The 25398-nt window shown below is 38.4% G+C and overlaps 1 long non-coding RNA gene across 1 annotated transcript; it reads right to left on the bottom strand.

Annotated features, from left to right (window-relative positions):
* Positions 1-972: 972 nt before the first annotated feature.
* On the bottom strand, positions 973-12138 carry LOC125964092 (uncharacterized). The gene is made up of 3 exons (XR_007476728.1): positions 12047-12138; positions 4888-4971; positions 973-1010 (listed from the first exon to the last, which is right to left on the bottom strand). It is a non-coding gene; the product is annotated as an uncharacterized LOC125964092 (long non-coding RNA).
* Positions 12139-25398: the final 13260 nt, after the last annotated feature.

A 25398-nucleotide genomic window follows, 5' to 3' on the forward strand; every position in this document is an offset into this window, starting at 1 on the left:
AGATTCATGTGTCAGAGCTGAGATGAAATATAATAAAACCATTAGAATAAAGGAAATGATCATAAAACAATATTAACATTCTAAAATATTAAAAAGTGAAATCAGAAGTCCAAAATCCTAAATATTTTATCCAAAATAAAATCTGCTTATTAAGGCAAGGACTACAACAGCAGAGGGAAAAAATAAAATCTTCCTCCTTTTGAAAAATCTTCATCACATAATTTAGGCAATAAAATTCTGTGACTTTTAACCAAGCTAGATATCTTTGAGTCAAATGGCATTCATAAAAGGTGCTGAACTACCTTCTATTAAACTCACTGAGGCTTTAGAGTCAAAAGAACATCTCCCCAACACCATATCATTCTGAAGATATACTGTTTTCATAAATGTGGTTAGCAATAGTCACAGGACACTGTCTTATGTCTGCTTTTTTTTTTATTAAAACCACAATTTAAAATACCATCACACACTGACAACTCAAAGTCTAGGTCTAAAGCTCTACCTAGTTTTGAGTGAATGAGTATATTTTCAAACCAAAACTAATTTAAAATATTAACTCTAAACAGATACCTATTGTGAATTACTTCATTTTTCCACAAGTGATATAATGTTCTCCAAGAGGTAATGCAGTAGAATAAAAAAATAATATTTAGGATAAAAGCATTCTTTTTTTAAGCCCTCTCGCCTTAAAGTGTATGCCTTCTTATTACTTCTTAATCCACTTTTTCAGTGAAAAACAAATGGGTGGGGTGCTGCGGGGGAGCGTGGAGTTAAAAGTCATTTAACTTTAGTCTCATGGTGCCATCTAGTGGTGATAAGTGGTAAGACTCGCTAATCTATTCCAATTTACTTATACAAATAGAAATTGCTACATTGAAAACGAAAGGTTATTTCAGTGAGTATCTCCCATTTCTCTGGAAGCACACAAAGACCATACCACTTTGTGTGTTCTTTAGGAGACTTAATTTTATACTGCCTTTAGCTCCCGATTACTGGCTTGGCTCTCTTGCCTGCATGAGACAAAAAAACAAGATCAAGGCTGTGTTTGCTCTACTCAGGTTCTTTACTCATACCTATGTTATGAATGTACAACGTGGATGATTAAAACAAGTATTCAGTAAGTGAACAAACTTTTTAAAAACACACACAAGCACAAAACCTGCCCAGTAGCGATCTCATTTTGCCTTCTCGCTCTTCATGCGCGACTGAGCAAACCTAGGGGCAGACTCTCCAGCCTGTCTCTTCCCTGCCTTCTTATCCTCAGCTTCACCATATTGAAGAAGTTAAGAACAAGAAAACTGAAGTCAAACAGACCTGGATTTTATTCCTATGTCTTAAATATTATCTATGTAGCCAGGAAACATTTAACCACTGGAAGTTTCAGCTTCTTCATTGATAAAATGAGCTAGTCCCTACCTCATAGGGGTTTTAGGGGATTAAATTAAATGATACATGAAAAGCACCATAGAGTTTGGTCTGTAGAAAGTGTTTAATGTGTTTGGTAACTTTTTTTTTTTGCTGTGGTAACTTTCTTCCACTAGATTCACAACCAGTGAAATATCCCACCAGTTCCCAAATACCCCACGTATATTCTAAGTCCTGTAACTTTACTCACACTGTTCCCTTTGTTTGGAGCACCCTTCCTTCAAGGCTTGACTAAGTCCATCCTCCATCATGACAACTTTCTTAACACTGCTTTCCTCCCAATTTCTCCTTTCTCTGGTTCGGAGCAGTCACTGGGTTCCTGACTCACACCTTGGTCACTAATATCCACCCCCGTCTCGACTGGATTTAAGCTCCTTTAGGGCACAACTCCATAACCAGAGTACAGCACTGAGCAGTTTCCTCGAGGAGGTACTCAGTAATCACCAGCAGTTTACAACCCTGACAGTAGCTGGGAAGTGGAGATGTTCAGATGTACGCTGTCTAGCCTAAGCAGAAGTATAAATGGCAGCCTTTACTCCAAAGACGACCCACAGATCTATTTTATTTGAGGAAAACAGGGTTTTCAAATATTTGAAAGTAAATACAGAATAGGTGCTTTCAAGTCATTATTAGTGGCAACTTTTCTTTCTGACTCCTTGTTTCCAGGCCAAGAGACCCTCTGGTAGCACCCCTCACCTCTTGCCCCATTTTCCTTCCGTGAATTACCAGAGATTGCCTTGATTGGCAGCTGGTGCTTATTTACTAAAATCTAAAAGGAATGAAGAGCAGGGATTTTCTTTCCTGCTGCCCTGAACCAGTGTAAACCAGGCAGCCAGGCAAATGGAAGGAACTCCTCTAAACACCTGACCTTCCCTCGCTTCAGGTGTGCCGTCCCCAGTGTTATAGCCAATGGGTAAGGAGGAGGTCAGTGGATCGTTATAAAACCACTTTCTCCAAAAGCTTTATCAGGAAAAAAAAAAAAAAAAAAGGTAATGTTTTAAAATGTTGGGGGTTCCCTGATGGTGTAGTGGTTAGGGTTCTGGGCTTTTACTACCATGGCCCGGGTTCAGTCCTTGATCAGGGAACTGAGATCTTGCAAGCTGTGCAGTGCAGGAAAAAAAAAAAAAAAAAAAAAAAGATTATCCTGTAGGACAGGAGGAAAATAAACAAAATCTAAAAAAAAAAAAGTTATCTCCCTAACATGATAGGTATATGTGGATCTCTCATCTAAACTCAGGCAGGGGAAAAGAGTATCAAATTAGCCTTTTTAAACCCTAACAAGCTGCTTCTGTGACTCTTACATCTTACATTTTATGTTTTTCCGCAAAGACTTTTGAATAAAATATCAGTTTTAAACAAAGATGGACTCTGACCCTGCACTCACATGACCCTACCTCACTGGTCCACCCCCATCTCAGCCCTGATTCCAATAAAACTTTATGAACCAAAACAGGCAGGCAATCCTTAAGGCATAGGTGGCTGATTTGACTTTTTTTAAACATTGCATTAAAACATTATTTCTCTTGATTTCTGAATTGTTAGATGTCATCTTATATCTTGCATCTGAAATGAGTGCCTCACTCTCCTCACCCTAGTCCTGGCCCCTCTGACTTATAACCTTCTTCTCAGGGTGCTTCCTACCAATAGGTAAGCGAAAGGCTCAAGGAAACATGGGCCAGGACGGTCAAATCATGGTGCCCCATCTTTCTGGCGAGAGAGGTTTGTTGGCGAGCATTTGCCACAGGATGTAAGGAAGACCAGAGTCCTTCCATAGAACTGGACTGGCAGAAAGGAGTTCTCTCACTCTGCTGAGGCTGCTGAGCTAAGTCTGGGAGGCAGGACTGGGGCTCAGCAGGCATCTTCTCCATCATTTGAAAGGGCTTGTGTGCAGAACAAAGCCAATCAGAGGCCAGCAGAGATAAAAGCAGGATAGAGAGAGACCGTGAGCACAGTGGTACTGAGACCCCTTCTAGGATCTGAGGTCCTGGTTCCTCTAGCAGTTCCTTCAGGCATGTGAGCTATTCCCGCTACAAAAACCATCACATTTCCTTTCTGCTCAAGGTAATTTGAACTGGATTTTCTCACATGTGTCCAAAAGAATCTTGAGCAATTTCAGGATCTCATCATTAAAGGTTTTTGAGGTCAATTATTATTTTTTCCTGAATTCTTTTGGCTGGTCTGAGCCTTAGAACCTTCAATTCCAGGATGGCAAATCCTCCCACATAGAAAGCTAAGCATTGTCTTATGACAAATAGAATGTTTAATAACACAACATATTTCTTGTGGTCCAAGTCACCAACTGTTCCTTAACATGTCTGATTTTAGGAGAGGCTGTGGAATAAGAAAATGACTGCATGCCATCTAGAATTCTTCCCCCAAATGCCCAGGAAGCTTAATAAAGCTAATAGCAGAGAAATTCTACTTTGAGTGAACCCTATTGAGAAAATTTGTCTTCATAAAATGTCAGACACTTCACTCTACTTTCTCCAGGGAACCTGGAACTCAGAATTCATGAGGTTACAGAAACTCTTCCTCTAAAGGTCCCTGGCCATATTTGGGATCTCTGAGTAGCTGATTCCTTGGGCCTACACTGATGACAGAGCACTCAGCCTTGTCTTCAACACACAAGATGAAGCCCCATATATATTTTTTTACTTACTATAAAATAATGTTGCTTGTAATGACTCTTAATCATCTTAAGTAGCTAGAGATTTGTAAACTTTTAATTTAAGATGCTTAAACTTTGTCTGAAGAGAGGGTATGGTCTTGTGTTTCCACCCACAGATGCCGGCAGAACAGGGTCCAGAGGGTTTACTCTGTGCTCAGTGCTAAGCTAAGCCCTAGGGAGCCTCGTAAGACACAGGTCGCCCTTTGGTGGTTCAAAGTGTGAAGCCAATTTAAGGCAGAGGCTCGAAGCATGGGACTCAGTCTAGAGAAATTATTAAGTGAAGAAGGAGGGCTGCTGTGTATAGGATGTACCCTGCTGAGATGGTGCTGTAATCTGTCCTTTAATTTCTAACCAATCTGTGCGTCCTGGCACCTTGCTAATTGCCCCACCTCGTGGTGGGGGTCGGTTGGGGGGGAGGTCCCTTTAGCAATTTGTCTAGGAAGAAGCAGGATACACTAGAGGACATCCTAGCAAATGCCAGACCCAGGGTCTAAAGTTTCTGCTCTCAACAGTACAACAAAAGCAAGACAGGTAGAGCCATGGAGCTTTCTGTCCAAGTGAGAACCACTCAGGATTCCAGTTGGGAATGAGATAGCAAAGAGTAGCAAATAACTTTGATCACAAAATGAATTGATTTCTGATAATTAAATGAAGCTCATAAGTAAGTCATGTGTGGTAGATAGAATAATACCCTCTCACACACATCCCAATTCCCAGAACCTATAAATAAGGCAAGTTACATGGCAAAGGGGGATTAAAGTTGCAGGTGGAAGTAAGTTTGTTAATCAGCTGACCTTAAAATAGGGAGTCTCCTGAATTATCCAGGTGAGTCAATGTAATCACGAGTCCTTTAGAACAGCGCTGGTAAAAAAAGGATCCTATAGTTAAACAGTCAAGGGAGAAAAAAGGAAATAAGTTAGGCAAGAATAGGTAAAGTCATTAAAAACTTACATCTAGGGGCTTCCCTGGTGGCTCAGTGGTTGAGAGTCTGCCTGCCAATGCAGGGGACACGGGTTCGTGCCCCGGTCTGGGAGGATCCCACGTGCCGCAGAGCAGCTGGGCCCGTGAGCCATGGCCGCTGAGCCTGCGCGCCCGGAGCCTGTGAAAAAACTTACATCTAGAAAATCCCAACAATCATGACATTTATTTATAAAAAGAAATTAGAAAAGCATATGTATTTTCTACTTTGTGGAAACTTCACAGGCATGCACCAGTTTTAGAAAGGTTTTATCCTGTGTTAATAAAAAAGAGTTTAGATTTGCAATGGCTACGGTCTTGCCATACATTAGCCAATTTTTATGGTTAGGAAAAGTTGACAAATTTATACATCCAGGGTCTTGTTTATACTGCTTATAGAGAAGGATAAGCATGTATTCGATGAAGTACAAAATATATATATGCTGAATCTGAGTAGTAGAAATCTAAAGTACATGAACTTAACTTATAGAACTGTATGCATATTTTTCTATACTTATAGCCACTAATGTCTTCAATAGGCTTATAGATTTAGGACAAACACAGACACCATTACACTACATCATATTTAGCCTCTTGTACCACATTTTGTGGGTGGAGCTTCGTCTGTCAACTGGGTCACAGTAGTATAATGTAGCATATCCTCTACCTATCATGAAGAGACCACAGTAATGCACTGAAGGCTCTGAAATAATTCAGAGCAGTGCTTCCTCCTCCTTCTAGCCCAGCCCAGGCTTGTTGCATTATCACAAAAGCAATATCCCTGTACTTATCTCAGGCCCTGACTTCAGAGAATTACAATATGGCTTAGAGGAACTAAAAGATTAAAATCATTAAAGATGGGACTTGAGGAAAAAAGGCTTTAGCAGCCTAGGGAAACACTTACAAAACTAAACGTGTACCTATTCTACAGCCAGAAGTTCTACCCTAAAGTATGTACCCAAGAGAAATGAAAACATTTGGCCACATAAAGACTTGCAGTGGCTCTACTCACAATGGTCAAAAACTTGAAACAGGCGTCCATCAACAGACGAATGGATAAAGAAATTACAGTCCCTACATTTAAGGTAATACCACTTGACAATAAAAAGAAATGAACTATGATACTCATAATGATACAGCTGAATTTTAAAAAGCTGCTCAGTGAATATCTTACAAACAGTGTGGACATGAATGATTCCATTTATATGAAGTTCTAGAACAGCAAAACTAATCTGCCCTGAAAAAAATCACAACAGTAGGATGGGATTAGGGATTGACTGGGAAGGGGTGCAAGGACACACTTTCTGGGTGACAGGAAGTGGTTTGGGTTACACAGGAGTATTCATTTGCCAAGATTGTACACTTAAGACTTGAGAATTTCACTGTATACAAATCTTACCTCAAAAAAAAACACAGATACTGAATTCTAATGTTCATTGTGCTGAAGTGCTTAGGGAGAAAGACCACTGATTGGTATCTGCAACTTATTTCTGAAATATGTCAAAAAATATAGGATGGATTGATGGATAGAGAGATAGAATAGATATGTGATAACACAAACAGCAAAAATTAAGCTTCAAAACAATCTCAGTTTTAAAAAGCAACAATTAGGGGCTTTCCTGGTGGCGTGGTGGTTAATAATCCACCTGCCAATGCAGGGGACACCGTTTGATCCACGGTTCGATGTGTATCCAGTAGGATCCCACAGGCCGCGGAGCAACTAAGTCCGCGTGCCACAACTACTGAACCTGCTCGCCCTAGAGCCCGCGCGCCACAACTACTGAGCCCATGCACCACAACTACTGAAGCCCACGTGCTCTAGGGCCTGTGCTCCGCAACAAGAGATGCCACCACAATGAGAAGCCCACGCGCCACAACTAGAGAAAGCCCGCGCGCAGCAACGAAGACCCAACGCAGCCATAAATACATAAATAAATTAATTAATAATAATAAATAAAAAGCAACAATTTAAGGATATCAAACATTCACAATTAAGTAGCTAATTAAAGGACCAATTTTTAGTTAGAATTTCAATATTCACCAATCCTATTTGCTCTTGTGCTGCTGCCCAACGGTCCTGTGGCAGGTCTATAATCATAGCCCACATCTTGTGGACACCAACAGCACTCAGGGGAGCTTTATATGACATTTTATTCGCTCTAAGTCAGTCTCCCAAGACTCAAGAACAGCCCTAGGTAAAGAAGGGTGAAAATTCACTCAGCTAATACAGAATAAGAATTTATCCAACTAGAAAGAAACATTTTCAAACTCTGAAGTTCTATGAAGTTAGGATAGCCCAACTCCCTGGGCCCCTTCGAACTAATTCTTAAAACAGAGGTCTGGCTCATAAAGAATTATGAAAGTGATCTTGTCTCCTCAGTAGGGGTTCGGATTTCCCTCACAAATGCTAACAGTCCTGAGCCATGGGGAGGACAATTTTAAGTTTTCCTTCAGCAGACACATTTCAACGTTTGGAATGCTTTTTTTGTTCTCAACACATGATATAAAGTTTACCTATTTACAGGATCTTCATCACTTTTATTCTTTCTTTCTTTTCACACAAATAAGGACTCCAAACTTTCTTGACTTTGCCTTTGTTTTATTTTGTTCCAGAATTTAGACAAAAACTACTGTGTCATACACAGTCCAAACACCCCAACTAGCACAATGAGTAAAGTAATTTGTGAGTGGTCAGAATTTGTCCTTGTGTGTGCCCTTGCCCTGAAATACTTCCACTCCTCCAACATAGCGCAGTATGGAAATTGCTGGGTTCCTCTCTTTCCTAAGCCCGATCCCTTAATAATGTCTGATAAACCATCACAATTCTCAGAAGTACTTTTTTTTTCCCCCCCCCCGCTATGCGGGCCTCTCACTGTTGTGGCCTCTCCCATTGCGGAGCACAGGCTCCGGACGCGCAGGCTCAGCGGCCATGGCGCACGGGCCCAGCCGCTCCGCGGCATGTGGGATCTTCCCAGACCGGGGCACGAACCCGTGTCCCCTGCATCGGCAGGCGGACTCTCAACCACTGCGCCACCAGGGAAGCCCTCAGAAGTCCTTTTGAAGTAAATTTAAACTAGGAAATTTAAACACTTTCTTAGCAAGGGGAACCCAACTCTCCAATACAGACAACAATTCAAAATTAGTCCAAAACTAAGGATTTGTCTTTATAACTCCTAAGATAAAACCCAGATGAAGATCAGAAATAGCATTCTTCCTTTGCTATATGCTATTTTGGAGAATTATTTATTATGGTCTTGAAGAATTTATCTCGAGGGAATATAAAACTGAAAGTTAAAACAAAATTGAGTGACAGATGTAACTTTGACAGCCAGCCCTCCCTGTTGTTCTTTCACAGAGATGGCTAAAATTGAAGAACTGTCCCTGAATTCAACTAATTGTTCTCCTTCTATGAAACAGCCTGCTCAACGGACATGTCATATTTCCCAGAGCCTTCTTTTAAGTTTAGATTTATTCAAAATAATCTTTAGCCTTTGATATTCAAGAAAATGACACTGATACTGAATGTTCCACATAAATTATTACAGGGTCAGAGAACTTAGCTTCATACTAACCTTCCTTATCCTTGAGTCAGAAAATGTTCCAAATGTAAAAGCTTTCTCACTTTTAATCCATGAATTTAAGCAACTGTGGGGACCTAACTGTAAATTAGTTGGATGCTGTCAGTGCCCCACTGCCCATGCAATTTTGAATCCCAAATGCTAGCCTTGTGCAATGAATTTTCCAGGACCAATTTTGATGGATATAAAACCTCCTTAATCAGCTGACAAGGCTAAGAACTCCTTTATCTGAGTGTATGTATGAGTGTGTGTATGTGTGGTACACCGAGGAGAAAGTGTTAATAAAATAGATTAGGGAGGGTTAGTTTTTTCACTTCATTTTTTACTATACCCCCTCTTTTAACTATTTATAATTAACCAGCTCTGCAAGCCTTAAGAAGCTCATGATCGCAGTATAGGATCAGCTGGTAGAGCAAAAAGAGGGACTTTATTTTTATTATGAAATTCTTCATAATAAAAATAATTGGGGGGACTTCACTGGTGGTGCAGTGGTTAAGAATCCGCCTGCCAATGCAGGGGACACGGGCTCAATCCCTGGTCCGGGAAGATCCCACATGCCGTGGAGCAACTAAGCCCGTGCACCACAACTACTGAGCCTGCATGCCACGACTACTGAAGCCTAGAGCCCGTGCTCTGCAACAAGAGAAGCCACCGCAATGAGAAGCCTGTGCACCGCAACGAAGAGCAGCCCCCACTCGCCGCAACTAGAGAAAGCCTGTGCGCAGCAACGAAGTGGCAATGCAGCCAAAAATAAATTTAAAATAAAATAAATAAATTTATTAAAAGTAATAATAAATAAATAGGAGAGCATTTTGGCAAGACATCTCCAAGTTCTCTTGTAGAGCTAAAATTCTGTGATCGTATGACTTCATTATACTTTCTTAGATGTGTTAGACTTTTTGAAGTTGGAAGAAGAGTGAGAATCCCAGTTTAATATGGTTAAAGTTACTTTCCTGTACGGATACCCAGGGAATTGAAGAACAGCTTTCTTCTAGCACCCTAGACTACTTTCAGTCCTTAATCACAAGTTTCAATTTCTTTATGGTCCCACTGCTTTCTACTTCAGCTCATACAACATCTGCTTCTCTTGTTACTCACTCAGTGACTCTGCTTTTCTTTCTTCACCCTCTGGCTTTTGTATGTGGTGGCCTTGGCAACCTTATGGAGTCTACTAATCGCTTTCTTTCTGTGAGTCTCTGTGCTTCCGAGTTGCTTTACCATTTGCATGTCTCTCTTTGAATGCCCTCAGAAGATCTAACCAGGACCAGTCTCCTGTCTCCCGTAGAGGGCATCCTGTTTCCTAGGGTTCTCATGCGAATGACATGCCTCCCCACAGATCACTGGCCAGTATAGTGCTGCCTTCCTTTGACTCGGATGCTAATCCTTGATCCAGTTAGCTATGCTCCCAAGCAAGATTCCCCCGGGCCCAGGGTAAGGATTGCCCTGTGCCTGTGTTCTTCAGAAACAGGATATGGAGTTATAATGTACTTGGACACCATACATTTTCTCAGACTATACCTAGACCATCATCAACCTGTATCTCATTTGGTATATACATAAGGATAAAATTTAGAATATTTGGCTAGACTGCCTTTATAGCAAAGGCAAAATAAGGAAGTCCTCATTTCTATACTAAGAATACCACCTCAAAATTTTCACACTTAAAAACAGAAGTTAAGGGACTTCCCTGGTGGCGCAGTGGTTAAGACTCCACACTCCCAATGTAGGGGGCCCAGGTTAGATCCCTGGTCAGGGAACTAGATCCCACATGCATGCCACAGCCAGCAGTCCGCATGCCACAACTAAAGGAGCCGGAGAGCCACAACTAAGGAGCCCGCCTGCCACAACTAAGACCCAGTGCAACCAAATAAATAAATAAATATTTTTTTTAAAAACAGAAGCTAAAAGGAACAAAATTTTAAAACTCACCTGTTACCTTTTCAAATGATCAGCTCAAAGTTATTAACATAATAAAAATGTAGATGTACTTTCTGATGAAAAATCTAGATGTTAAAAAAAATAATCTAGCCACAAAGATCAGAAACATTTATCAGAGGGACTTATGTTTATGATAACTATTTAAGTGTGTAAGACAGAAACACTGAGAACAATAAATACTTTATAGCTGGCACTTTGTCAAACCTGTAAGTGGCTCTGCCTTAGAATTTTACATCATCACTGAATTTACAGTCACTTGATAAGTGGAACAGGACAAGAATTACTTCTTTCTAAATCTAAACCAGGTAATAAATCTAATATCAGGATTCTTCTTATTGTCTATTATCATCTGATGACAATGCCTTTTACCTTCACTGTCTTGGCAGAAATATGCTATATAAAATTATAATGTCATATCACTCAGAGTGATTTAACATTATCCAGCCCATACCATTTTAATCAATCAAAATTGTCGCTTTTTAGTGTAATGATTTTGTGGTGAATTCCCTGTGTTTAATATGATATATGGTCCTATCCACCCGTTGATTTACTATTCTATTCTCTTCCAAAGTTGAACAGCCCAGAAGGCTGTTCTTGCTTTTGGACATTTCTGGAATTAGTAAACAAGAATAATTTGTGCTAATAAAAATGTTAATTTCCATCGCACAATGAAAGCTGAAAAAATATCTTAAGTGACAGTAGCTACAGCCAGTTTTAAGTGGAATTAAAAGATGCTTTTGTGAATTAAAGCCACAGAAGACCCAGAGCTTCTTCCTCTGTATCCACATATGATCAAGCATCTGTAATGCTATAACCAGGTACTTAAGTACACAGTTTTTTCTTCAATACTATCAAGAAAAACTGGGAACATACAAAGTATTCCCCGTTATTAAATTCAGACATACATCATACAAATTTCTTTGTTCTTTAAAAAACTTTGCAAAATAGTGTAAAGTGATTCCTTAAACATTTATAAATCTTTTCTACTAGAGATAAGCTAATAAAAATCAACCTCAGTTCCATTTCTCAACTATATTTTGCATTTAGAATCGGCTACAATGCAGTAATAACCAACCACAAAGTCTCAGTGGCCAAACACAATACTTCTTGGTTCATTCTATGTGCCCCAAACAGGTCCACAGACAGTCATTTAGGGACTCAGTGGCTCAGGGACCCGTTCTACATACTCCACATAGGTCACCAGAGAGTCACTGAGGGAGCCTGGTTTGTGGAGGCCCTACCATCTCATAGCTGCATCATCTGGAGTATAAAGGCTCCCAAGACACTGTAGAAGAAAGAGCTGCAGGTCCTGAGACAGTGATTACATGACTAAATTATAAGTCTCTTGTGCTCATAGCCCATTGGCCAGAACTAGTTACATGGCTTTTCCTAACTGCAAGGTTGGGAGAAAACATAAGCCGCCTATGTGCCTGGAAGAAGAACATAGGATATGGGTGAGCTTAAGAAGTGACAGACTTACATGTTTTTAAAGAATAAAGATTTCCAAGTTTATTACAGGCAACTCTCCTTGTAGAATCTTGAAAAACATGTACTTCCTCTGGAATCTATAATGTTACACACTCAGAAAGAAAATTACCTATATGACACCAGATAAGTTAAGATTAACAACTGATTCCATTATTTAAGCTGCCATATAAATATATATAAGAGGAAAGCAAATATTCTGCCTATAGTTTAAGTTAATAAAAATACTTATCTTTAAAATTTTTTAAACTTGCTCCAATTGGCAAAGTAATAAACATAATTTAAAATAAAATTTTTCATTTTGACACTCAGTCATCCCAATTCTGGCTCACTGAACCATAAACACAGATTTTAAGCACAAAAATATTAATAAGAAATATAAGACTCCAATATTTTTAATTTAACCTTAGCAGAATGAGTTGAACTTCTTTAAACTTGTTACAGTAGTTTCCTTCCCCATTGTTACCCCTCCCACCAGTCAGCCCAGGTGCTGTCACTGCAGTTCCCAGTAGGCAGAATCAAGAACTCCTGGATAGAGCTGGTTCCCCAAGGCTCACCCAGTGCTGATGGGGGAGAAGAATATGAGTTTATTTATTCACTCAACAAATATTTATTGAATATCTGCTATGCACCAGGCAATCTGCCATACTCTGAACATGTAGCTACATATAACTGAAATAAACAACCAAAAAAAAAAAAATTCTTCTTCTCTCTTGGCCCTCACATACTAGTGAGAGAGGAGGGCAAACGAGATTAAGAGAAGCCATAGATTAAACAAACAAACGAGGAGGATAATCCCATGTAATGATTAACACAATGAAGAAAAGCCAAATAAAAGGACAGAGACAGGAGTGGAGTTTGGAGCTACTTTGGGGTGGGTGGTCAGAAAAGTTCTCTGAGGATAAGACATTTGATCTGAGAGCAGAAGGGTATAAAGAGGCCAAGGAAGAGAAGAAATGCAAAGATTGAAGGATTGAAGTCAGGGTTGAAGGAACCCCAAAGACAAAGGTCTTAAGATAGGAAAAAGCTTGGCCTAAGACAGGAAAAACTACCAGGGCCACAGGTAAGAAATGAGGAAGACGGGTAGATGGAGCAGGTCAAGACAGGATCAGGGAAAAATAAGGAAACAGATTAATAGCAGCTCAAGATAAGTCAGTAGTCACCAGAATACCATGCCATTAATGTGGTATAGAACAGAAAATTTCATGGGGTGATTAACAGTTGATAGTAAGCCAGTTCAGTAGGGCTGCTAGGACAACAGAGAGTGTTGTCCATCCAGTTCTAAAAAGCAATCTAGAAGAAATTTAGGCAGTTAAAATTATTGAGTGATCAGTGTAAACTTGGGGTCTGTGAAGGGGAGGCTGTGAGGAGGAAAATAGGAGATTGAGCCTGTCTTACGAAATCTACAACTAAAAAGCAGAGGATACACCACCTGAGAATTAATCAAGGACTTTTGAAAACAAAATGTAACTAAGTGCAAATTAAAATGAGACAAATTATATCTCAAGTACAGAGGAGACAGTCAGAAACAAGTGAATTACTCAGTAAAGGAGAGAGTAAACTTTATTTAGAGTTTTGAAGTAGAATCCAGATTAAAGGTTTGTTTGTGGAATGCTAGAAAAGTGTCACAGCAAGGTACTCCACATGGGAAAATGTGCGAAAGGTGTGCAAGGTGTGAAAAATGGTTACTGTTTTGCTATTGCTATGTAATAAAGCAACATAAAATCTAGGGGCTTAAGCATTTTATTACAGTCTTTCATGGTTCTATTGATTGACTGAGCTCTGCTGGGTGGCACTTACTTGGGGTCTCTCATGCAACTGGAGTAAGACAGTGGCTAAGCTCAGCCAGGCTGCTCATCCAAGTTGGCAGTGATGCTGGCTCATGGAGGGAGCTCAGAGGGAGTGTTCAACTGGAGTGCCTGCAAGTGGCCTCCCTGTGTCTCTTGGGCTTCTCACAGCAGCAGCGAGTTTCTAAGAGGAGATGTCTCATAAGCAAGCATCACCATAGACCAAGGCAGATGCTGTAAAGCTTCTTATCATCCAGCCTCAGAAGTCCCATAACATCATTTCCACCACATTCTATTGGTCAAGCAAGTTACTGAGGTCAGCGCAGATTCAAGGGGCAAGAAATTAAACTCAACCCCTTGACATGAGTAGGAGCATGTATATGTAAAGAGGAATAGAATTCACAAGGGTAATATTTTACTATCTATCACAATCTACCCTTTGGCCACCAAAATCCATGCTCCTCCCACTCACTCTCTTAAGACTCCCAGCATTCTCATCCCACTGTGACCTAAGGCTCAGACTTGAGGGCCAAAATCTTGTCATTTAAATCAGATGTGTTGTTTCCTTCGGTTTAGTTCTTCCAGTATAGTTCTTATCAATCTGAAGACCTGTTAACTAAAAGACAAATTATCTGCCACATGCACACCCCACACAATGGTGAGAAGGCATAGGATAACTGAAATAGATACTCCCTGTCACAAAGAGACTAGATGGGAAGGACACAGCAGGTCCACAATAGTTCTGAAATCCATTTGGGCATGGGTCACCAGTTCCTTGATCATGGCACAGTCCTATTTCCTGAGAATGATTCACTGGAGCTTTTGGTTGCTCCTTCTGGGATCTTGGTTCTGGCCCTCTGAGTCATCCTTCTTTCCCCACAAGAATAACCATCCTTATAACTAATTTTTTCAGCCTGCCTCCTGCAGGTTAAGAAAACAAAAACTTTTCATTTGTATTACCTCACCCCTTTCATTCCAAGTTTATACAATTCTTTCAAAGCTTTAGGGGCTTCCTGTGTGTCAAATTATAATCCACTCCATTCAACAAAAGTCACACCCCAATTTCTTTCCAAAAAAGACTTGGCCTATGCACCAAGATCCCATGGGACAGTGACCTTAGCATACTTAGAAGTCTGTCTAGTTGAAAATATCTGAGTCAAACTCTTAAGGTTCCTCACAGGCTCTACTTTCTAGCAGAAAAGATATACCAGAATATTCTTAGAAGTTCTATTAAGCACACCCTTAACCTACTGTATAGCACAAGGAACTTTGCTCAATATTCTGTAACAAAAATGGGAAAAGAACTTGAAAAAGAATAGATACATGTATAGGTATGACTGAATCACTTTGCTGTACACCTGAAACTAACACAACATTGCTACTCAACTATACTCCAATATAAAATAAAATTCTTTTTAAAAAAGATTATCTTGGATGTAGATTAGACTTTCTGTCATTTAAAAAATAGCCTCTCAACAAACAGAACTTAATGTCAAACTAAAAAGAAAAAACACCCTCACATTTTTCTATGGTCATAACAAAGAATCTTACAGACATATTCTTTATATCTTTATTTGTACCATCCTGGATTTGATCTTTTTCTGATATCATCACTGACTTTGAGAATTTTTGAAGATGAGACATGGAAGATGAGAAACAATTTTATTTTTCTAACACAGAAAGTCCTGATTTCTTTATATTTCCTCTAATTTTGCTTTAAAACTGTTCCTTAAATTTCTCTAAATTATATTCAAAAAGGTTCCTTCTTGAGTTCATTTCTCTCTCCTCATTTCGTTTTACTACAAATACTAAAAAACTATTTGGTAATGTCTAAATCTATTGAGCAATATTCATAAGTTCATTAGGCACATATATCACAGTGTAATGGCTGCTGCTTCACTTTTGCCTCCCAAATCTCATTCATATTTCTCTTGTGGCAACTCTAACCCAGAACAAAACAGGAAAAAGAACAATGGGAAATACAGACCAAGCTTAACTGACACAGTACAAAATTATCACAGCTATAGAGGCAGCAAAAATTATGTTCCTCCCTTTGTTATAAGCTTATCCCTCTTTCTCCACAAACACTGCAAAAATGCTTAGAGAAAACAAGTAAAAGATTCATATTCTATAACAAATTGTGATTTTTTTTCTTAGCATGTCTATTTTTAGATAGGCAAAACTATTAACAGTGGCTGAATTACATAGTGACTTAGTATCTTCTTATGCGAATGTAAAACCCTGCACTTTTCCTCCTGTTATCCCTCAGGTCTGACTGCCCTCCAGTCAGAAAAACTTCGTCAGTTGTTTTTCTGCTTATATAATTGTAAATGTTGTTTATGAATAAAATTTAATCAATATAGAAGAGCATAATGAAGAAGGCAAAAATCATCAATTCCTTAACACTGCAACAACCACCATTAATACTTTAGTGATCATTGCCTCATGGGTCTCTATGCATCTGTACACACACACACTTTTATATCACCCAAGGTATTTTTTTATTGTGAACAACTTTATTTCTTTACTTATTTGCTTATGTGTTTGTTTTCCTTGTCTTCCCTCTACCTTGCTATGAGTCATCACATTTTCATCAAGATAACCAATGTTAGAAACCTGGAAGATAGTTTTCTGTGGCTTTCACTGTGTGTGTGTGGTGGAGTGGGTGGGGACTGGCATGGTTTATCTCTACTTTTTGAAAATCTCTCCAACTCAGCTGGTAGAGGGTAGAAAGTTAATAACTTATTTCAATGAATACATAATATCTAAATCCTTATTCCTGTTGGAATTTATATCTTGTATATGATAAAAGGAATGAAGAGCCCACTTTTACTTTCTTCAAAATAAATAACCAGCTGTATTAATGCTATTTATTAAACGCAACATGTGTTCCCAGAAAACTGCCATATATTAAATCCCTTGTATACTGCCTTGAGCTCTCTATTTATATATATATATATATATATATAAATTCTGATACTATACCAACCCATATTATTTGTTACTAATGGATTAATGTCTTAATATGTGTTAAGACAAATTTATTCTCACTGTTCATCTTAACATTTTTGGCTACCTTTTGTGGTTCATTCTTTTTTTTTTTTTTTGCGGTACGCGGGCCTTTCACTGTTGTGGCCTCTCCCGCCGCGGAGCACAGGCTCCGGACGCGCAGGCCCAGCGGCCATGGCTCACGGGCCCAGCCGCTCCGCGGCATGTGGGATCTTCCCGGATCGGGGCACGAACCCGTGTCCCCTGCATCGGCAGGCGGACTCCCAACCACTGCGCCACCAGGGAAGCCCTGTGGTTCATTCTTTTACATTCAAATACTTAGTATCATTTTATCCAATGTATTCTTAAAATATTAAGATTCTAGTTGAAGTTGCATTAAATATATGTATTAATTTGGTATTATTGACAGTTTATGTTATTGAGTCTTCCCATTCAAGAGCACAGTGTCTTTCAGATTGGTTAATGGACTTCAACAGATGTTACAGTTTTCTTCATATAGGTATAGTTTCCTTCTTTATAAGTTTATCTCTACTATTTCATAGTTTTCCTACTTAATGTGGTAGTGAATAGCGAATAAGCCCAACTAAGTTGCAAATTTGTTTTCTGGCTCCTGGATAATTAGCATGGGCCATGACCAAGTTCTCAATCAGAATTATACTAGGGAGCTGAGCTAATGATATTCCTGCATTACCAAAGTCAAGATCATAGGGCAATCCCAGTTGTAGACCAGTTATAACACCCAGCCAGCAAAAAGTAGGAGTGAACCACAGCAGATCCCTGGTCACTAATAGACCAAAAAAAGCATTCTATTTATCCCCTGATAAATGTTTGATTGGAATATGTTATAAGAAGTAACTTAAAATACACACACACACACATTGTTTTCATGGTTAAATGATTTAAAATAAAAAGCTGACTAGAGGCAAAAACAGGAAAACCCCATCTGCAAGTTACAAACCACCCTCTGTTTACACTTCACCCAAGCTGTCTCTTCAGCAAACTGCCTCTGTCTTAATTAGAAGTCACAAGTTACATTAGTAATGAAACAAAGTGCTTATTCTCCACTCTGGATATCAACTTCAAATTTTTTTTTAAATTTTATTCGGAAAAGTTATAAATGCAATCATTTTCATTTGGAAGATTCTATAATCAAAAACTAACACAAATCTTTTGAGAGACAGCACAAAAGGAAGAAGAACAGTGCATGAATTTTACTGACTCTTCTTTCTGGTAATTGGTCTGTAGCTCTAACCATTTTGTCCTAATTTCAAGAAACATAAGAAGACAGATCAACTGGTTAGCTGAATGGTTTCAGTCAAGATGTTTCTGTGTATCTCTGAATACCAAATTATCTTGTAATTTTCTACTACAGTATTTTAGGGCTAGGATGCACTTAAGAGTCCTGTATCCCAGACATTTAAGCTCCACTTAATTTTATTATGTATCTTTCCAATAATCATGTCATCCAATCAAAGTTGAATTAAGATGTTGGTAAGCTAGACAGCTGCCAGAGTGCCAGACCATAACAGATACCAAAAATCCCCTAAATAAACTGAGAACATGGCGCCAGTCAATTGAGGTTTCATTTATGACTCCATATAAGTGAGTCCTGTCCTCATTTAGTTCCTGGTTTTGAATATACATATCTCCAGAAAAAAAAAAAATCTATATCTATATCTATATCTATATCTATATATACATATATATACATTGTTCATAATCCCTACTGCCTTTTATGGAGAATAGATCCTTTCAAGTGAAGAATCTTTCAGTAGCTCTGTTAAAAAAAAAAAAAAAAATCTCATAGTTTGGTGGTTGCCAAAGGTGGGGCGTGGGAGGTCAGCAAAATGGGTGAAGGAGATCAAAAAGTAAAAACTTCTATTTATAAAATGAATAAGTCATGGGGATGTAATGTACAGCATGATGACTATAGTTAATAATACTGTATTGCATATTTGAAAGCAGCTAAGAGAGTAGATCTTAAAAGTTCTTTTTACAAGAAAAGATTTTTTGTAATTATGTATGGCGATGGATGTTAACTAGACTTATTGTAGTGATCATTTTGCATACTGAATTGTTATGTTGTACAGCTGAAACTAATATAATGTTATTTTTCAATTATACCTCAATAAAAAAGAAAAGAAAAAGACTGTCCAGTGGTTAAAAAATTTTTTTTCACTCATTTTAATGGGCTTTCTGACACACTTGAGGAAAATATTAATATTTAATAGCCACTATAACAAGGACACCAGTTAACCAATGCTTCTTTCTCAGAAAGAAAGAAAGAATAAAAAGGAGAGAGAGACAAAGAAAAAAGAGAGTGAGAAAGAGAAAAAAAGAGAGAAAGAGAAAGAAAAAAAAGGAAAGAAAGAGTCATCTATGTCTTTCTCTCTCTAGACTAAATATTCCCATGACTTTCAGAACTGGTTTCATTGTCATGGTTTCCAGTCCTCTCCCAACACTGGTCCTTGTCCTCCTCTCCCAAAGCCACAGCCCTCACCGATGAAGACAACAGCCCATATCCATCCCACCAACAGGAAGTACAGCAACAGCACCACCTCTCCTTCCTTATACCATAGCTTTAAAAGTTAAAAACTGTACTAGCTTTTTTTGGCAGCCTCATCATCCTATTGCCTTATGAGTTATCTTTCTATAAGTCATCTTTTAATATTACCTTATTACATTCAAAGTTTATGTCAAAATACTTAATTAGAAAAACAGACGCCTATTTGATGACTTTAAGAGGGAACCTGCCAAAGTCACTTTTCCTCTACCCCAAAATACATGAATCAGACTCTCCCAATGTGTAATGTATTTATTCTGACTGCTAAAATTAAAAATTCCTCCAGAGAAGTGTCTTTATTCTTACCAATTTAATTAACATTTCCGTGACCGTGAGAAGCATCTTTTATACCAATGTTTAATTCACACATCAGTAAGTACTAATGATAACTGTACTACCATATCAACTTCTAGCAGTTAGTATGTCAGTGACAGCCATCATAAAGTTAAACAGATCATGATATTCAAAGAGAATGCAATAAAAAAATATTGTGGTAATTACTAATGTCAAAAGTAAAGAGTTTTAATCAAATTACTTTCTTGGGTTCCTATATTTTTATTTAAAAATTAGTTTGAGAAATCACAGAGAAAGTTGCTGCTTTCAACATCAAATGTAAGTCTAATTAGTGCCTCTTTGTTGCAGTTAATAAGTATGACACTCAGCATTCTTTAAATCAGCATAAATAAATTCTCTCGTGCTTTTCTCGCTTCACCTTACTCTCTGCCTGCTATGTTTCTTACTAACATTTGGCAACAGAGAACAGTGTTTATTTTGCTTGGAAAATATAATTGCCATTCCTACTGTCCTGGAGATTTCCTCATGACTAAACAGAGATTTCCAGTTCCCTCTATTGCTTATGTTGTGGCTTTTAACCGATTCTGAAAGATGTCATTGGTTTTGTATGACAGTATCTCATAGTGTAAGCTCATACAAAATTTGCTTTCCATCAGTGCCCTATTTATTTGATAATATAAATTTGCTTTTGTCCTTCTAGTGAAATTGGATTTTCAGAAACAAATAGTTTTCTTTGAATGGTACTTCATAATTTTCTGGCTGCATTTATATCCTCTGGTATTTGCTAGAAGTGATAATTATTATGAGTATTAAGTCAACATGCACTCATTCATTTAATTAACCAAGATGATAAAGAGGAATCCCTACTCATGCCCTGACACCTCAAAATAATAGAATAATTAGAATAATAGTAAAATGGAAAGAGCCCTGGACTACAAATCAGAAGACTTGAGCTGAAATCCTGATGCCCCCATTTATTTTACTAGCTGTGGGATCATGCCCACATTACTTAAACTCTCTAAGCCATCATTTATTTAGTTACAAAATCATAATGAATGTGTCAGCTAAATTGGATATAGCATGTGATAGAACACATGGGGTCAAGGATAATTAAGAGATTTGAGGCCTAAGCAAAATAAAGGATGATTTTGTTATTTACTGAGATAAGAAAGATGGCAAGAAAACATTAAGCAAAGAATTGAGGGTTTGTTTTTTGGACATGTGAAATTTGAAAGATCTATAATATCTCCAAGCAGAGATACCAAGACAGCAATGGGATATACAAGTCTAGAGTGCAAGAAAAATATCAGAACTGAAGATATAAGCATTACTCATGTAATATGTTAATAACAGGTACTTCCACCACTACTCACCAAACAATGTACTGGATGCTATAGGTAAGTTATTTATTCCTCAAGACAAACTTTTGAGTTAATAATGAGTATTATTACCATTATTATTATTTTCTAATGCCTCATACAGTGTCTGGTTATGTAAGCTACCAAAATATTTTTTGAATGAATTTTTAGCTTATGGATGAAGAAGTCAAAACTCAGAAGAGAAACTTAACCACAACTAGTAAGTAGAATCAGGATTCAAAATTAAATTTGTCTCTCATTCCAAATGGTTATTCTTACCTTTACTGCAGAGATAATATCAACTACAAAGCAGCTTCACACTCATTAGTTTATTTAATCTGCACAATAACCATTTCAGGTAGGAGAAGAAGAGAGACTGAGGCTCAGTTAAATAGAGGTGGCTTGACAATATTATCCATCTTGTCACTGCATCTATCACCCACAGCTAAGCATAAACTTCCTAACCTAAAGATAAAGACTATAGAAAACCTACTCTAGATTTTTTTTTTTTTTTTTTTTTGGCTGCATTGGGTCTTCGTTGCTGCGCACAGGCTTTCTCTAGTTGATGCGAACAGAGGCTACTCTTGGTTTCGGTGAGCGGGCTTCTCATCGCGGTGGCTTCTCTTGTTGCAGAGCATGGGGTCTAGGCGCGCGGGCTTCAGTAGTTGTGGTTCGCAGGCTCTACAGCGCAGGCTCAGTAGTTGTGGCACACGGACTTAGTTGCTCCGCAGCACGTGGAATCTTCCCGGACCAGGGCTCAAACTGGTGTCCCCTGTATTGACACGTGGATTCTCAACCACTGCGCCACCAGGGAAGACCTCTACCCAACTTTTTGAAGCTTGGTTCTTGGGCTTTAGCAGACATCGTAATCAACCAGACTTCAAAACATTGTATCGTGCATAACGTGGCAAGATAGTCTATTGCAATAATCATCCACGTTTTCTTCTTGCTTCTTTCAAGACTCAAAAGGACGAGAGATGTTGTCCTCTTCCCCCTACCAGAGAGCAAATGAACCCAGGACTCCTCGAGGGCTGGGAACTCTCTTGTTAAAGGGGAAAGTTAATAGGGCTCCATTTTGAAAATCTTCTACTTATAAGAGGACATAGAGTCTGGAGAGGATGGAAAGTGGCCTTATTGAGGACAAAAGGATAACTCCCCCGAGCCTGGAAAAATGGAAGGTATCTGGATATGTGAGCAGCGGCCACCTCTGCTTTTTGCACACAATGCCCTGGATGAGGAGGAAGGTTTTAGAGTGGTCCTTGCACAGTGAGTTAGTGGGCTCTTCACTCTACCTAAAATGCTCTTCCCCCAAATATTCATATGGCTGGTTCCACACTTCTTCCAGGCCTCTATCACATGCCGCGAGCTTCCGGAGGCCTTGTCTAACCACTTGGAAATATCCACCTCCGACACCCCACCATCACCTTCTTTCCCCTTATTTGCTTTTTATTACTCTCTAATGCTAATCTTAACCTGAAATGTTATAACATATGTATTGTATCTATCTACTTATATATTTATTCATGCTTATCATTCTTCTCTCCCACTAGAATTTATGTCCTATGAAGGCAGGATTTGGGTGTTTTCAACCTTAAATAACTAAAACCCAGTAGGGAATCAATAACTATTTGTTAAATGATTAGCTTCCCATATCCCTTTGAAGGACATGAAAGATGCAAATGTATTTTTTAGGAACTCCCCAAAGTTTCTTTCTAACTTTTTTGGATTTTCATATTTTTTATTAAATACTGTGTGTGTATAAATAAACTGTAAATCATATATGTTAGGTGAAAAGAATAAAAAGAACAAACACTTATCACTACTTAGCTTAAGAAATGGAACATTTCAAGTAATTTCAAAGCCCTTTGTGAGCCCCTTCCCCACAGGGAATCACTATCATGAATTTTTGTATTTTCCATCCACTTGCTTTTCTTTATAATTTGCATGTTTGTACCCCTTTAAAAATATTGTTGACTTTTGCTTACTTTTAACTTTATATAAATGAACCATATGCTGTATATTTTTCAACTTGTTTCTTTGGCACAATATTATCTGAGAGATGAACTCACATGTTGCTTTTAGTCATGGTCCTTTCATTTTCACTTCTTCATAGTGTTCCATTGTGTGAAAAGCTAAATATATAGTCATCCAGTATTTTATTGCAGGATGTTCGAGTTGTTTCCAATTTTTTTTTTTTGTTATTACAGACAACAATGCTACAAAATTCTTGTACATATCTCCTAGTATACATGTGCAAAAGATGCCCTAATACATTTGTGATAGCGAGGAATTTGGGGGTCATAGGATACGTGTATATTGAGTTTCAATAGGATAACATCACATTGTCTTCCAACGTGTGTGTATCCAGGACTAGTGTTCAGCAGGTGCTCACCAGTATGGCTTCACCAGTTTTTTTAATATTGAAATAATTCCACACTTAAGAAACAGCTGCTACCCTGGGTCCGTTGAGGGTCCCCTTGCAGTTAATACGGCCATAGGGTGACTAAACTATTGTGGTTTTCCTGGGACTGAGAGGGTCTGGGGAACACAGGATGTTCAGTTTTAAACCAAAAAAGTTCCCAGCAAATGGGGACAAGTTGGTCACACTACCTGGCCAGCCTCCTAGATGTCAGAGACCTTCCCACAATTCAGTAACTAAAGGGTCAATGCCTGACCCAGTGGTTAAACATTGTGACTATGGCCTGTGATTGCACCTGTTTATTCTCCCACCAGAAGCTTATGTTTCATCTCTCCCTGTCCTTACCATCACTTGTTACAGTCCTCATTTTTAATTTTTGCTATCTAGGAGTGTAAAATGATATCTCATTCTAATATTAATTTTCATTTTCCTAATGTGATTCATCATGTTTCATAGGATAACTGACTATTCATGTGGCTTCACGGAAAAAAAACACTATGCCAGAGAAGGGCTGATACAAGCAGGGTAGGTAAAATGTCTCCAGGCTATTCAAAAATTTCATTTTCCAATAGTCTTTTAAAGACCATCACTTGAGAAAGATTCCCTCTCCTTTCTTTGCTTAGAATGGGAGCCCTGCACCTCCAAATTGGCCATCAAAGTTTGTACCAAAAGCATCTATCACAATGGCAAAAACAAGTTAAATGGTACCCGAAAGCACTTCCCTCGTGTTTTCAGGTTGGATAGAACACCTGAGCATCCTATTCCATACAAAAAAAGAAGAGAGCAACAAACTATGACTAATATTGATTAACTAGCCGAACTGAGGTGGATAATGACTACATGGACTTTATTTGACCTAGAAACATATCAGTATGATACTGCTGACACCTTCATCTTGTGGGCCCTATTTATACTCCCTACACTAGACTCCCCTGACCACCAAACTGAACAGAGCAAAATCTTCTCTAAATGTACAATCCATGCAATTACACATCTAAAAGCTGGAAAACAATTAGCATAGTCTTGAAAGGTAAAGCAAATCTAGAAGCAGTTAGAGACTGAAAATGAAGTGCCATAGCTGGCCATCTCATCTTAAGATGTTTAATTATATCTTGGGAAAAGGGTTGGGCTCAGTGAAGGTAACTGAGAAAGACTCCATGTAATTCCTTCATCAGATGTGTGATCTCTTGAATCAGTGACATTTTCCTAGTTCAAAAAGCTTTTGCCCAAATTCCATGGCTGGGAGGAATAAAGCATGATTTTAACCTTGATCATCAATATTTCTGTGGCTTTTACATTCTATCAAATCATACATTCATGATCTTTCTACAAGTGTAGTGTATAACAAATTCTTTCCTTACTTTCACAATGTCCTGTTTAAAATAAAAATAATTTTTCTAGCAATGTTTGTGGTACATTATTCATAAATATTCTGCTATGTAGGTAGTGAGAGTAGAGGCAGTAGGTAGTGGAGTAGGAGAAAAAGAGGCTCGTAAAACCATTTCGAATAAGCTTACTCTTGGGTAACATAATTTAAGAAGTTCAGAAGAGAACCATACAATCCCAAAATATCTCCTAACTCCTTGTTTCAATGCCTAGAATTTGATCATTAGACCCTAATTATTAGGCCCTAAAATTTCTCAACAAGAGAAATTTAGGCCCTACATATTTCTTTTTTAAAAGCAACTATTTTTAGAATATGTGACTCAAAAATAACACAGTAGATGAGAAGGGAATGGGGGAGGGGGAAGCTGCATCATCTAACATTGGAGTAAGTTCTTGTAATTCTTATAAGTGGCCTTTATGCCTCTACTCAATTGACTGAAGAAGTATGGAGGAAACAAAGGCAAGACTTATCTTCTTCAGAGCCCACCCTGATCAATACTAATGAGTCATTTCCCCACCAGCCACTTGGCC

This window comes from Orcinus orca, chromosome 3 (assembly GCF_937001465.1).
Source record: "Orcinus orca chromosome 3, mOrcOrc1.1, whole genome shotgun sequence".
Lineage (NCBI taxonomy): Eukaryota > Metazoa > Chordata > Mammalia > Artiodactyla > Delphinidae > Orcinus > Orcinus orca.